This window comes from Cebus imitator, unplaced genomic scaffold (genome assembly GCF_001604975.1).
Source record: "Cebus imitator isolate Cc_AM_T3 unplaced genomic scaffold, Cebus_imitator-1.0 Scaffold353, whole genome shotgun sequence".
NCBI lineage: Eukaryota > Metazoa > Chordata > Mammalia > Primates > Cebidae > Cebus > Cebus imitator.
The window spans coordinates 690,018-700,944 of record NW_016107668.1 but is presented as its reverse complement, the minus strand read 5'-3'; the positions used below and the strand labels follow the sequence as shown (position 1 = coordinate 700,944).

The 10,927-nt window shown below is 43.5% G+C and overlaps 1 pseudogene across 1 annotated transcript; it reads left to right on the top strand.

Moving 5' to 3' along the window:
• The first annotated feature begins 7,384 nt into the window (after window positions 1-7,384).
• LOC108287730 lies at window positions 7,385-8,327 on the top strand (annotated as a pseudogene). The gene has a single exon (XR_001818455.2). The product of XR_001818455.2 is annotated as a 60S ribosomal protein L6-like (transcript).
• The last annotated feature ends 2,600 nt before the right edge of the window (window positions 8,328-10,927 follow it).

Here is a 10,927-nt window from a genome sequence, read left to right as displayed (position 1 = left end):
CTGTTAAAACTTGTGCATACTTCGCGAAGTTCTCGTATTGTGTTTTTCAGCTCCATTATTTCACTTATTTTCCTCTCTAAATTGTCTATTCTCGTTAGCATTTCATCATACCTTTTTTCAAGGTTCTTAGTTTCTTTGCATTGGGTTAGAACATGCTCTTTTAGCTCACAGAAGTTTCTTATTATCTACCTTCTGAGGCCTGATTCTGACAATTCATCACACTCATTCTCCATCAGGCCTTGTTCCCTTGCTGATGAGGAGCTGCGATCCCGTGAAGGAGGAGGGGCATTCTGATTTCGGATGTTTTCAGCCTTTTTGCACTGGTTTCTTCCCATCTTTGTGGATTTATCCACCTGTCGTCTTTGTAATTGCTGACTTTCAGATTGGGTCTCTGAGTGGACGTCCAGCTTGTTGGTGGCGATGTTATTTCTGTTTCTTTGTTTTCCTTCGGCAGACGCCCCTCCCCCACAGAGCTGGATGTTCCCGGGTTCAGCTGTGCTTGCTGTGAAACTCTCAACAGTCAGCATTTCCAATTGCTGCCTTTTTGTGGGGGTGGCGTAAGGTTTATTGCAGAGGTAAAAAGGGGAAACTGAGGCAAGTATAAGAAAATGAGAAGCTAATTTATTCAGCTCCCAGGCAAGGTTCTGTGGTCCAGGAAGGGGCCAAAGAAGTCACACCCGGCTGTTCAGGGAGTGGGATTTTATGGGGAGGGAAGGCAATTGATTGGCTATTGGGGAAACAAAGTGAAGGCACTTTTATTGGCTGTTAAGAAGCAGGAAATACCTGGAGCTAGTTGCCATTGGTAGGTGGGCAGGACCTTGGGTAAGTGGGCCTGCCAGGGGCATACAGGGCAGACTGCTACTGGGCAGGGTTTGATGGGGCTTCTTTAAAAATTTTTTCTGCAGGGTTTTTCAACAGTGGGCTGGGGGTTGGATGCATAATTCAGTGCTGAATATGGGCTTGGGTCTGGCATGTGGAGGCGGGTGTGGGGAAGCCATGTGGTGAGGCCAGATAACGAGCTTGGGTGATGAAGTAGTTATCAGGTGCAGAGAGAGATGGATGTGTCCGTTTAACCCTCTGTGAGGCAGCTGGCCTTACAGGTGGGACCAGCCGAGCCCGAACACCTGGCTCCCCACCTCGGAGCCCCCTTTTTTTCTTTTCCTGATTGAACAGTCGATTCTCTCCCAGGTGCCCCAGTCACCTGCCGAAAAGGCGCCGGGATCTATGCAACCTCCCGTGTGGCGACCGCGCTGGCTGAAACAGTGGCGCTGAGATTCATGGCGTTTTTCTGCCCGGGAATCTCCCGGTCTGGCTCCCCGCTTCAGTCCCCCTTTCAATCAGCTGAATAGGCAACTCTGCCTTCCCGGAGCTCCAAACACCAACTAAAAGGGTACCCAGTCCTGCTTAGTCTGCACTGAGAACCGCTGTGCCGGGACGCCTGCAAAACAGCCGGGCGGCCAAAACAGTTGAGCTGGCAACCCATGGGGCTCCTCCGCTGGGAATCTCCTGGTCTGTGGGCAACAAAAATTCGTCTGGAAGTGTGGCGTCCACTCCCTCCCTGCACCTTCACTGGGAGCTGTAGTCCTGAGCTGCTGCTAGTCGGCCGTCTTGGATCTCTCTCAAGGCCAGAGTTATAACAAATCGTGAATAGTTCTGTCAACTTCAAGTGCACTCTTTTTGCAAATGCAACTTGTAAGTCACCTTGGCGTTAAGGAACATCGGCACTGGTGTGGGGCTCTAGGACTTTGTCAGGCAGACTGTCATCCTTCAATAGCTTGGAAAATACTAAAGGACACCAGTGCCATTTTGTAGATTTTTTTAAGCAGTTCACATTTAAACTTGAAGAAATCCTACATTTCTATTTTATATATAAAAAGATTCATAAAATTTTATATTTGGATATGACCTCAGATATCATCTAATACAAAGAAAATAATATGAAATATGACAATAAAGAAGATGATGCCCATAGCTATTGATTTATCCAAAATCACTTAGGAAATGAGCAGCATAATGAGTATATCTACCTAGGTTCCTAATACCTCGTTTAGTTCTTCCTTCCAGCCCTCAGATGTCATTCACTATAGCAGGCTCCAGCTGACCAATTGAAGCAGCTGGTACTTCACAGCAAGACCTCCTTCCCCAAGCCTGTCCCTCCGACCAGAGATGATGGATTCAGGCATGGACATCTGACCTAGTCATATTCAAGCAGATTCTGTTTCAAGGTTCTTAAGTTTGGAATAGAATGCTAGAGACTGGGGAGTTTCCAATATGGCTGAATAGGAACAGCTCCAGAGTGCAGCTCCCAGCAAGGTCAATGCAGAAGGCAGGTGATCCCCGCATTTCCAGCTGAGGTACCTGGTTCATCTCACTGGGACGGATTAGACAGTGGGTGCAGCCCAAGGAGGGCCAGCTGAAGCAGGATGGGGCATTGCCTCACCTTGGAAGTGCAAGGGCCGGGAACTCCCTCTCCTAGCCAAGGGAAGCCATTAGGGACTGTCCCCTGCACTCCCGCCCAGATACTGTGCTTTTCCCACCGTCTTCACAACCTGCAGACCAGGAGATTCCCCCCGGTGCCTGCACCACCGGTGCCCTGGGTTTCCAGCACAAAGCTGGGCAGCTGTTTGGGAAGACACTGAGCTAGCTGCAGCAGTTTTTTTTTTTTTCATACCCTAGAGGCACCTGGAACATCAGGGAGACAGAACTGTTGACTGCCCTGGAAAGAGGGCTGAAGCCAGGGAGCCAAGTGGTCTGGCCCGGTGAGTCTCAGCCCCATGCAGACCAGCAAGCTAAGATTCACTGGAGTGAAATTCTTGCAGCCAGCACAGCTGTCTGAGCTCGAACTGGGACATTTGAGCTTCATGGGAGGAGGGGCATCCACCATTGCAGAGGCTCCGGTAGGCCATTTAAACTGTAGCAGGAGCGGCCGTGGGAAACGGGTCTCTCAGACACTGAATACAGGAGGAGGGAGAGTTTACTCAGCCAGGAGCAAGGTGGCATAGCTGCCTAACAGCCAAGCTCCCCTAACAAAGGAAGGTTCCATCTTTATATAGGCTTATACTTTAGATGTTACATGTGGAAGAATCTTAGGTTTATAGCTTAACGTATGAAAAGGGTCTCGGTCTACAGTCTCAGGAATTACATATGAAAAGGTTTCAGTTTACAGTCTTAAGAATGAAAAGGGGAAGCTGATCTGAGATGCCTGGGTCTCCCTCTTCATAACCTCACCTGTGTAAACAAAATGGGCAGGAATTTTATACAGCAACTGGGTACAGCCCATGGCAGCTCAGCAAGGCCTCTATAGGCAGACTGTCAGTAGACTCCCTTCTTACTGGGCAGGGCATCTCTGAAAAAAGGCAGCCCATCAGGGACTTATAAATAAAGCCCCCACCTTCTGGTGTCAGAGCACCTGGGAAAACGGGTGGTTGTGGGCACAGCTTCAACAGACTTAAACATCCCTGCCTGGTGCTCTGAAGAGAGCAGAGGATCTCCCAGCACAGTGTTTGAGCTCTGATAAGGGACAGACTGCATCCTCAAGTGGCTCCCTGATCCCCATGTATCTTGACTGGGAGACACCTCCCAGCAGGGGCTGATAGACACCTAATACAGGAGAGGTCTGGCTGGCATCTGGTGGGTGCTCCTCTGGGACGAAGCTACCAGAGGAAGGACCAGGCAGCAATCTTTGCTGTTCTGCAGCCCCCGCTGGTGATTCCCAGGCAAGCAGGGTCTGGAGTGGATCTTCAGCAGACCTGCAGCAGAGGGGCCTGACTGTTAGAAGGAAAACTAATAAACAGAAATAGTTTCAACATCAACAGAAAGGACATCCACTCAGAGACCCCATCCAAAGGTCACCAACTTCAAAGACCAAAGGTAGATAATTTCATGAAGATGGGAAGAAACCAGTGCAAAAAGGCTGAAATTCCAAACACCAGAACGTCTCTTCTCCTCCAAGGGATCACAACTCCTTGCCAGCAAGGGAACAAAACTGGACAGAGAACAGTTTGATGAATTGACAGAAGCAAGCTTCAGAAGGTAGATAATAACAAATTTCTCTGAGCTAAAGGAACATGTTTTAACCCAATGCAAGGAGGCTAAGAACCTCGAAAAAAGGTTAGACGAAGTGTTAACTACAATAACCAGTTTAGAGAAGAATATAAATGACCTGATGGAGCTGAAAAAGCACAAAAACTTTGTGAAGCATCCACAAGTTTCAATAGCTGAATCTATGAAGCGGAAGAAAGGATATCAGAGATTGAAGATCAACTCAATGAAATAAAGTGAGAAGACAAGATTCTTCTTGTCTTCTCTTCTTGTCCTTCTAACAGTGAAAAGAAATCCAATAAATATGGGGTTATGTGAAAAGACCAAATCTACGTTTGATCAGTGTACCTGAAAGTAACGGGGAGAATGAAACCAAATTGGAAAACACTCTCCAGGATATTATCCAGGAGAACTTTCCCAGCCTAGCAAGGCAGGCCAACATTCAAATTCAGGAAATATAGAGAACGCCACAAAGCTACTCCTCGAGAAGAGCAACCCCAAGGCACATAATCGTCAGATTCATCAGGGTTTAAATGAAGGAAAAAATGCTAAGGGCAGCCAGGGAGAAAGGTCGGGTTACCCACAAAGGGAAGCCCATCAGAATCACAGCAGATCTCTCAGCAGAAACCCTACAAGCCAGAAGAGAGTGGAGGCCAATATTCAACATCCTTAAAGAAAAGAACTTTCAACCCAGAACTTCATATCCAGCCAAATTAAGCTGCATAAGGAAAGGAGAAATAAAATCCTTTATAGACAAGCAACTGCTGAAAGATTTTGTAACCACCAGGCCTGCCTTACAAGAGCTCCTGAAGAAGCACTAAACATGGAAAGGAACAACCAGTACCAGCCACTGCAAAAACATACCGAATTGTAAAGACAGTCGATACTATGAAGAAACTGCATCAACTAGTGGGCAAAACAACCAGCTAGCATCAAAATGGCAGGATCAAATTCACACATAGCAATATTAACCTTAAATTTAAATGGGCTAAATTCCCCAATTAAAAGACACAGACTGGCAAATTGGATAAAGAGTCAAGACCCATTGGTGTGCTATATTCAGCAGACCCATTTCATATGCAAAGACACACATAGGCTCAAAATAAAGTGATGAAATATTTACCAGGCACATGGAAAACAAACAAACAAACAAACAAAAAGCAGGGGTTGTAATCCTAGGCTCTGATAAAACAGACTTTAAACCAACAAAGACCAAAAGAGACCAAGAAGGGCATTACATAATAGTAAAAGGATAAATGCAATAAGAAGAGCTAACTATCCTAAATATATATGCACCCAATACAGGAGCTCCCAGATTCATAAAGCAAGTTCTTACAGACCTACAAAGAGACTTATACTCACATACAGTAATAGTGGGAGACTTTAACAACCCACTGTCAATATTAGACAGATCTAATTAACAAGGCAGAAAATTAACAAGGATACCCAGGACTTGGACTCAGGTCTGGACCGAGCAGACCTAATAGACATATACAGAGCTCTCCACAACAAACCTACAGAATATACATTTTTCTCAGCACCACATCACACTTATTCTAAAATTGACCACATAACTGGAAATAAAGCACTCCCCAGCAAATGCAAAAGAATGGAAATTATGACAAACAGTCTCTCAGACCATAGTGCAATCAAATTAGAACACAAGATTAAGAAACTTACCACATATTACACTGAACAACCTGCTTCTGAATGACTACTGGATAAATAATGAAATGAAAGCAGAAATAAATATGTTTTTTGAAACCAATGAGAACAAAGACACGATGTATTAGAATCTCTAGGACAGCTGGGCGTGGTGGCTCATGCCTGTAATCCCAGCACTTTGGGAGGCCGAGGCGGGTGGATCACTAGGTCATGAGATCGAGACCATCCTGGTCAACATGGTGAAACCCCGTCTCTACTAAAAATACAAAAAATCAGCTGGGCATGGTGGCATGTGCCTGTTATCCCAGCTACTCAGGAGGCTGAGGCAGGAAAATTGTCTGAACCCAGGAGGCGGAGGTTGCAGTGAGCCGAGATCGCGCCATTGCACTCCAGCCTGGGTAACAAGGGTGAAACTCCGTCTCAANCATGAGATCGAGACCATCCTGGTCAACATGGTGAAACCCCGTCTCTACTAAAAATACAAAAAATCAGCTGGGCATGGTGGCATGTGCCTGTTATCCCAGCTACTCAGGAGGCTGAGGCAGGAAAATTGTCTGAACCCAGGAGGCGGAGGTTGCAGTGAGCCGAGATCGCGCCATTGCACTCCAGCCTGGGTAACAAGGGTGAAACTCCAAAAAAAAAAAAAAAAAAATCTCTAGGACAACCTTAAAGCAGTGTGTAGAGGCAAATTTATAGCACTAAATGCCAACAAGAGAAAGGAGGAAAGATCTAAAATCAACACCCTAATGTCACGATTAAAAGAACGAGAGGATGGTATTGCCTAGGTTTTCTTCTAGAGTTTTTATGGTGTTAGGTCTTATGTTTAAATCTTTAATCCATCTGGAGTTAATTTTTGTATAAGGTGTAAGGAATGGGTCTAGTTTCAGCTTTCTGCACATGGTTAGCCAGTTTCTCCAAAGGCATAGGCAAGGACTTCATGACTAAAACACCAAAAGTAATAGCAACAAAAGCCAGAATAGACAAATGGGATCTAATTAAACTTAAGAGCTTCTGTACAGCAAAAGGAACAATCATTAGAGTGAACTGGCAACCAACAGAATGGGAAAAAATGTTTGCAACCTATCTATCTGACAAAGGGCTAATATCCAGAATCTACAAAGAACTAAAACAAATTTACAAGAAAAAAATCACCCCATCAAAAAGTGGGCAAAGGTTATGAACAGCCACTTTTCAAAAGAAGACATTTATGCAGCCAAGAAACATGTGAAAAAATGCTCATCAACACTGGTCATTAGAGAAATGCAAATCAAAACTACATTGAGATACCATCTCACGCCATTTAGAATGGCAATCATTAAAAAATCTAGAGACAACAGATGCTGGAGAGGATGTGGAGAAATAGGAACACTTTTACACTGTTGGTGGGAGTGTAAATTAGTTCAACCATTATGGAAGACAGTGTGGCGATTCCTCAAGGATCTAGAAATAGAAATACCATTTGACTCAGCAATCTCATTACTGGGTATATACCCAAAGGATTGTAAATCGTTCTATTATAAAGACACATTCACACATATGTTCACGGCGGCACTGTTTACAATAGCAAAGACCTGGAACCAACCCAAATGCCCATCAAGGATGAACTGGATAAAGAAAATGTGGCACATATACACCATGGAATACTATGCAGCCATAAAAAACGATGAGTTCGATAGACCGGAAGCCGGGGCCTTAGTTCTCTTTCCCATCTTGCAAGATGGCGGGTGAAAAAGTTGAGAAGCCGGATACTAAAGAGAAGAAGCCTGAAGCCAAGAAGGCTGATGCTGGTAGCAAAGTGAAAAAGGGTAACCTCAAGGCTAAAAAGCCCAAGAAGGGGAAGTCCCATTGCAGCTGCAATCCTGTTCTTGTCAGAGGAATTGGCAGGTATTCCCGATCTGCCATGTATTCCAGAAAGGCCACGTACAAGAGGAAGTACTCAGCGGCTAAATCCAAGGTTGAAAAGAAAAAGAAGGAGAAGGTTCTTGCAACTGTTACAAAACCAGTTGGTGGTGACAAAAACGGCGGTACCTGGGTGGTTAAACTTTGCAAAATGCCTAGGCATTATCCTACCAAAGATGTGCCTCGAAAGCTGTTAAGCCACGGCAAAAACCCTTCAGTCAGCACGTGAGCAAACCAAGCCAGCATCACCCCCGGGGCCATTCTGATCATCCTCACTGGAGCCACAGGGGCAAGAGGGTGGTTTTCCTGAAGCAGCTGGCCAGTGGCTTATTCCTTGTGACTGGACCTCTGGTCCTCAATCGAGTTCCTCTGTGAAGAATGCACCAGAAATTTGTCGTTGCCACCTCAACCAAAATTGATATCAGCAATGTAAAAATCCCAAAACATCTTACTGATGCTTACTTCAAGAAAAAGAAGCTGCGAAAGCCCAGACACCAGGAAGGTGAGATCTTCGACACAGAAAAAGAGAAATACGAGATTACAGAGCAGCGCAAGATTGATCAGAAAGCTGTGGACGCACACATTTTACCAAAAATCAAAGCTATTTCTCAGCTCCAGGGCTACCTGCGATCTGTGTTTGCCCTGACAAATGGAATTTATCCTCACAAATTGGTATTTTAAATGTCCTGATGATCTAATTAAATAACTGATTACCTTTAAAACAAAAACAAAAACAAACAAAAAACGATGAGTTCATGTCCTTTGCAGGGATGAATCTGGAAACCATCATTGTCAGCAAAGTGACACAAGAACAGAAAACCAAACACTGCATGTTATCACCCATAAGCGGGTGTTGAATAATGAGAACACACGGACACAGGGAGGGGAATATCACACACCAGGGCCCATCGGGGGGTGGGCAGCTAGGAGAAGGATAGCATTAGGAGAAATGCCTAATGTAGATGACGGGGTGATGGATACAGCAAACCACTATGGCATGTGTATAACTATGCAACCTGCACTTTCAGCACATGTACACCAGCACTTAAAGTATAATTTAAAAAAAAAGAATGATAGACACAGAGATTCAGGGTTCCTGACAGTGTACGTCATGCACTGAAAGCCTTGGGAACTCTGGGCACCCATGTTTCCTTCTCTGTGAAAGAACCAAGGCTGCAGTGAAGCAGAGTGAACTGCATTTGCCCTAAGAAAGCAACAACGCCTCAGAGAGCAAGAGAGACTCCAGGCGGCATCTGAGTCCTCACGTCCAGGCTTCTGGTGCCTTCCCTGCAGTAGGGCTACTAGAGAATCTTTAGGGTCTTTCCGTTTCTTCAGACCAAATCAATTTGAGTGTGTTTCTGTCATTGTCACAAAAAATATACGTATTGAATACCGAGGAGATTGATAGCAACATTCTAATCTACCGAGGAAAGAAAAGATAAATCAGTATTGAGATTCCAGTACATTAGGCACGGGAAATGTGTTGTTTCTTCAACCGAACAACTCTACGAAGCTGGTTTTATTTTCTTCATTTTAGATTAGGGAACTGAAGTTCAGAAAGAATCCAGGCTAAGTCAGAAGACTAGTAAGTACCTGCATTCGAATTTGAATTCAGATGCTCACATTCCAAAGTTTGTAATCCTTCCAATGAGTCATATTGCCTTAAATTCATTGTGATCTATGCTTTGCTACTCAAAAGTGTGACATCACCTGGAAGCTTGTTTGAAATGCAGACTCACAGTTCCAACCTCAGACTACTGAGACATTATCTGCACTTTAAAAAGATTGCCAGGTGATCTGTGTGTGTGTTGAAGTCTGAAAAGCTCTGACGTAGTAGAAACCAAGGAGAAACAGAGAGATGTAAACTGAATAACTTTGAACTATAACCTAACATTTCAGAATCATCTCTAAAATGAGTAAAATAATATTTACCTCATTGGAATTGTGGCTGAAAAGAGAAAAATATATCAGAGCAGTCTGAGCAATGCCAGGTTTACAAAATTAGGCCCAGAACAACATGAATATGGGACCACAGCCACTCATGCCCTCACCCTCTTGTGCTTGGGGCAGTTATTTAAAGGTATTTGTTCCTGACTAGCTGCCTCACTCATTATCTTCATGTTCTGGAATTTGTGTTACAAAGAACAGTGTGTAGTCTGTCAACAGTTTAAAAATTCTTTCTTTAGAGGAGGTGTCTTGCTGTGTTGCTCAGGCTGGTTTCAAATTCCTGGCCTCAAGGGATCCTCCCACTTCAGCCTCCCTCCAGAGTAGCTGACTATAGATGTGAGCCATTTCACTGGATCTCATGTTTTGTAATGTAAATTCTTGGTAAATAACATAGGAAATGCCTCCTCTTCTCCTTTATAAACCTACTTGTAATTGCTGCTAATTGGAATTCAAGGCAACGTGTAACTCTGTGCTCCTGGGTTTCAATCCTCAACTTGCCCCAATTAAACTCTCTATTTAAATTTGCCTCACTTTTTTCTTTAGGTCAACATGAGGAAGATATGAGCTAGGGTATAAAAGCCCCTAGCACAGTGCCTGACAAGCAAGCTTTTACGGTAGTATCCTTCCATTCCAACATTCAATAAATGCATCATTCTTCCCGTTGTTGGACAGCACTGATAAACACATACACAAAATGATGCAGATAAGAACGTATGGATGCATGAATGAACAGGCATTTCCTCAAAATAATATTACGACTGCAAGGGTGGAGCGTCAAAGTGAAATATGGTTTGATTTTCTTTGTCATAATGGGTATGCAAAATTAAGTTCACACTAGTGATGCCAATGGCAAAGCAACAATGAAAGCTAACCAATTTGAATAAGAGACACAGTATTAAAACAAAAGATAATTCCAGCAATTTTACAAGTGGCAGAAAAATTGTGTAGGTTTAGAGAGGGAAAAGAATACTGGGCCAGAAAAGGAATACAAAGATTTTAGGAAAGTTGCTAATTATTTCTATTGCTTTCAGATCATGAGACCTAAATTGGATAATCATATAACTCACAGGATACAGAATTGTGATTGCTATTGTATTAAAAATATTCATTTTCTCTCTTGTGTATTGATAGGCCTGCCCACAAGGAACAGTGTAGAATTTTAGCAATAGTACAAGTAGACAATAAAGCATTTTAAACACTTGAATATAATTCAAGACTTTGGTAATTTTTCTCTCTGCCAGAAACATTACATAAAAGAAAATCAATTCCATTCACTAAAGAAAAAAGCATACTTTACCCATTTTAATAATAATATATTAAATATTATACTTACAATGAAGAAAATTACAAAATGTTAGTGAAGAGAAAGAAACTT